Source organism: Papaver somniferum, chromosome 10, assembly GCF_003573695.1.
Source record: "Papaver somniferum cultivar HN1 chromosome 10, ASM357369v1, whole genome shotgun sequence".
In the NCBI taxonomy this organism is placed as follows: Eukaryota; Viridiplantae; Streptophyta; class Magnoliopsida; order Ranunculales; family Papaveraceae; genus Papaver; species Papaver somniferum.
Genome location: NC_039367.1, coordinates 157061655 through 157066616, shown reverse-complemented (window position 1 = coordinate 157066616; position 4962 = coordinate 157061655). Strand labels below are relative to the sequence as shown.

General features: G+C 35.2%; 1 long non-coding RNA gene across 1 annotated transcript; it reads left to right on the top strand.

Annotated features, from left to right (window-relative positions):
* Positions 1-2688: 2688 nt before the first annotated feature.
* LOC113317646 lies at positions 2689-4674 on the top strand. Its single transcript, XR_003343809.1, has 5 exons — positions 2689-2894; positions 3455-4071; positions 4139-4266; positions 4356-4463; positions 4547-4674. It is a non-coding gene; the product is annotated as an uncharacterized LOC113317646 (long non-coding RNA).
* The last annotated feature ends 288 nt before the right edge of the window (positions 4675-4962 follow it).

Here is a 4962-nt window from a genome sequence, read left to right as displayed (position 1 = left end):
CTCAGCTGCATAAGCATTCTTGTTTCTACAGATTTTGAAAGCTGATGGAAATCTATATCTTTGAGGACACTATTGTGCGCCATTTGTCATACCAAAACCTTGAAGCCCTTCCATTCTTCACCTGAAACTTACAATTTTTTTGTATCAAATGGCTTGTTTTTAAAATATTTTTCCAAAAACTTCTACCTTGTGGCAGACTGTCATCCACATGCATATACAAATCTTCATTCCCTTTGAAATTCTCTTGAACAATTCTCCTCCACAGTGCAGTCTTCTCCTGAGAATATCTCCAGATTCACTTAGACAATAAAGCCAAGTTAGTGAGCTTCAGATTCTTTACCCCCAAACCACCCTTATTCATTGGAGTACAAATCTTCTTCCAAGAGACCCAGCACATCTTTCTCTTATCCTCAGCTGAATCCCATAAGAAATTTCTCATAATTCTTGTTAACTTCACTTCCACAGCTGCAGGTAGATGAATCAGTGACAAATAATATAAAGGCAAACTAGAAAGACATCTTTTAATGAGAATTAGTCTCCCTACCTTATTCAGAAACCTCCTCTTCTACATTGGAAATTTCTCCTCCATTCTATGTATCACCTCATCCCAAATTGCAATGCTCCTTGCTGTTACTCCCAATGGAAGTCCCAAATATTTTATTGGCAAAGACTCCACCTTGCAACCCAGCTCCCTTGCCAAATCAGTGATATATTCATCAGCACCCACAATGATCATTGAACTTCTATCCAAGTTCAATTTCATCCCTGTTAACATCTCAAAAGTAGACAGAATTAACAACAATCTCCTTACCTCCTCTGCATCAGCATTTAGGAAAATCAGTGTGCCATCTGCAAATTGCAGATGAGATATTTGAATCCCATTTTCAACTACCACAAAACCATGAATTTGGTTTCGTTGCACTGCATCTTCTAGTAGTTTTGGCAACACCTCCACCACCAAGAGAAAAAGAAAAGGAGACATTGCAGCACCTTGTCTTAGACCTTTTGTAGGCTTAAACTTTTCACTTGAGCTACCATTCACTAACACAGAAATATTAGAAGAAGTAACACACCATTCCAGCCAAGATATACACCTATCACCAAAACCATGCTTTTTAAGAATACAAAAAAGAGCTTTCCATTGTACATTATCAAAAGCCTTTTCCATATCTATTTTGCACAGTATACCTGGAATTATTGACTTCAATCTACTGTCAATGCACTCCCCTGCAATCAATACACCATCCAGAATTTGTTTCTCTTTTATGAATGCTCCTTGAAAATCAGACACTAACACAGGCATTGCCACTTTCAATCTATTTGAAAAAATCTTAGATAGTATCTTGTAAGCACTCCCTAACAAACTCAAAGGCCTGAAATCTCTTGGTGAGCATGTATCCTCCTTCTTTGGAATCAAAGTCAAGAAAGAACAGTTTAGCTTCAAATCCCAACTACCATGAGTATGAAACTCCACCATCATTTTCATGAAATCTTTCTTAATAATGTGCCAACATTTCTTATAAAATTCCAAAGAGAAGCCATCTGGACCAGGTGACTTGTTATTTCCCATCTTCTTTATAACATCAAAAACTTCCTCCTCACTGAATTCTCTCTCCATCCAAACCTTCAAATCCTCTTCAATAACTGGAAAATGCAAGTTATTCATTGTAAAAGCAACATCATTCTCTTCAGTGAATAAAGAAACAAAAGAGCAGTGTTGTCCCACGCAGCTGCGTGGGACTGCTCCACAAGCAAACGCCTTATCCGTCCTCCCATCATCACCCAACGTCGTTGGATTAGAATCAGTTTAGTTTTCAACTTAAATATAGTTGGCAAAACTTAGGTTATTAGAAGTAGGTCCCTTATCATATTAAATAAAATCAAAACCATCCTCATCAAATTGTTAAGGTTAAGAATACCAAAAGTTTCTTAAGAGAATATTCATCTTCTCTGTGATCAAAAACTCGTATTCTTCTTCTGATCTTTTGTTGATGGGTTTGTAGCAATGAGTCCTTGACGAAATTTAAAAAAAAGTTTATTGGATGATTTTGGTTTTAGTGAATGGAACGCTCACAATAGTTTGGAAGAATCAAGTCAACATAAAGGTATATAAGTTCAAAGAAACTTCGTAGTCTTGTGGTTTCATCTGATTAATTGTTTTTTTTTATCGTTTTAGTAATTGGGTTATTATGCTTTTAATCCTACGGGATTGTAAAAACCAAAACCCTAATTATTTTTGTAATATATAAATTAGGGTTTGTGTTTAAATAATAATTAATCAGTAATTCACTTAATAAATATTTTTACTAATTTGATTTGTACTTGTTATACTCAGTAATGTTCCATAATTAACTCAATGATAATATACAGATTTTCAAGCGATCAATGAAGTTTTGTATGAAGAGGAGGAAGATATTTATAAAGAAGACACACATAACTGTATGGGAAACAATGAAAACATTATTCCAGTTAATGGAGAAAAAAAATGACGAGCTTGATGATGAAATAGTTCCACCAAATAACACAAAAGAGTTATCGGAAGAAGAGATCAACAATATTCGCCCATTTATCGGAAAAGAATTTGAATCACAAGATGAAGCCTATGATTTCTACAACCGTTATGCAGGTAATATTGGATTTAGTATTCGTTGGCACACCACTAACAAGTCTAGAGTTGAGCCTTTCGAAGTCATACGGCGTATATTTTGTTGTAGTCACCAAGGGGTACGGGATCGTAGAGCTAAGCCGGTTGAAGAAAGGAAAAGGAACCAAGCTCATACAAGGGCAAATTGTAATGAAAACATGGATGAGGGATATGCACGGCAAAGCGCAAAAAGTTCTCCTTACAGATCAAGAATCAGCTATTGGAAGTGCTATTGCACATGTTCTACCAGGTACGCGTCATAGATATTGCTTATGGTATATATGTAGAAATGCTATGAAAAATTTGTCCAATGTGAGCAGAGAATTCGTTTCGGAGTTCAATAATTGCTTAAATGGATATGAAACGGTTGAACAGTTTGAGCTAGGTTCGGCTACAATGCTTAAAAATCACAATTTAGATAAAAATAAATGGTTATCAACATTGTACAACAAACGTGAACATTGGGCATCAGTGTACACGCGTGATGTATTTTGTTCTGATATGTATACAACACAGCGAACTGAGAGTATAAACTCTTATTTTGATAGATTTTTAAGAAGAGATATCCCTTTGTGTGAATTTGTCCGGCAGTATGTAAGAGCAGTAGTTGCAAGAAGAGAGGCAAAGAAAAATATGGATTATGAAACAATATATACAAAATCAGTTTTGAGATTTCGAATGTGTATTGAGGAGGACGCAGCTTTGGTGTACACAAAGATAATTTTTACTAAATTTCAAGAACAGTTAACTGAATGTTTTTCTTATTCTCATGAAAGAGTGAACAAAAGTGGAACATTGTCTATTTATCAGGTATCTAGAGTTGGATATGCGCATAAACACCGGACAGTGATATTTGACTCTTTCAACAAGAGCGCTCAATGCAGTTGTCTACTATACGAGTTTGTTGGTTATTTGTGGAGACACATCTTAAAGGTTTTCGTAGTCGAGAATGTTCAAAATCTTCCAACTCAACATGTTCTAAAACGGTGGACCAAAGATGCTAAATTTGGACCGGTGGTGTTTGACCAAGGTGAAGAAATTGCAGCTGATTGTCAGGATATGGTTACAGTTAGATACAGTAAACTTTGTCAAGATGCGACCAATATTGCAGTTAAAGGTTCGACATCAATCCCGGTGTACAACGTGGCAGTACAAGCGTTACATAAAGCTTTAAAAGAAATCGAGGAAGCTATAAAATCCTCCTAAGTAAACCCAGATGGACAACCTGACGTTACATAGTATGAGGATATTACAAGACAAAAGGAAATTGTAGAAAACCATCCGAACTTTCGAAGACCCTTGAAAGAACCACCAATTGTAAAGCGTAAAGGCAAACCTGGTAGAAGGAAGTCATGGGTTGATGCGCTCAATAGGAAACGAAAGAACAAGGAAATAAAGGGGAAAACAGGATCAGGAAGTTCACCAAGGTATAAATTAAGTTATTAGAATTAGTAATCGCTATGTAAAACATTAACTCTTTTTTTATACATGCAGGTTGCCAACAGTTGAATTGGAGATCGCGAACTCTCAAGATAAACAACCGAAAAAAAGGAAAAAGAAAAAATCAGTTGCATTGGTTAATACCAACTCTCAAGACAAGCAACAAAAGAAAAGAAAAAAATGTATGTGCATAGTTATTATTCAATCATTTTTTATAATCAACCTCTTTTTATTTAGTATTATACCTGCTAACTACGCATATATATTCCAGCATCAAATAAGGGAAGTTTCACTGAAATAAGCAGTCATCAACCTGAAAATGCTGACATCCGACACCAACCAAACAAAATTGATCTTAATATTTACTGGTCATAGTTGGGTAATATTCTTTTCATATATTTAGTTTGAGGTTTATACTATTGCCCATAGTCACTAATCCATATATTCTTATATGGGCTACAGGATTTAGCTATTTGAATGGAAGTAAGATTCCTCCGAGAGAGAAGCGTAGGTTCTTGAAGAATGATGATGCTGGTATCATTGATATGCTTCCATCCAAGCCCACATTTGTTACCGACGACGGAAGGAAGATGCTTGTTATCAAAAAGAACTAAAGAGAAAGTCATGTAGTTCATAGTTTCTATAAATTTAGTAGTAATGGATTATTCAGTTACATATTTTTTGGTTGGTTTCGCAAGACAAACGTATCTAAAATCATATTTAGTTTTGGGAACTTAAGAAAAAAATTCTAAATTGTCTTCATGTTGGGTACTTTGGGATTTTTTGTTTATGAACATCACTATAAGAAAATTTTGCTGGTTAATTCAGTATTTTTAAATCAGGTTTATGAAGGAGCTGATGCCTACAGATATCAGTTA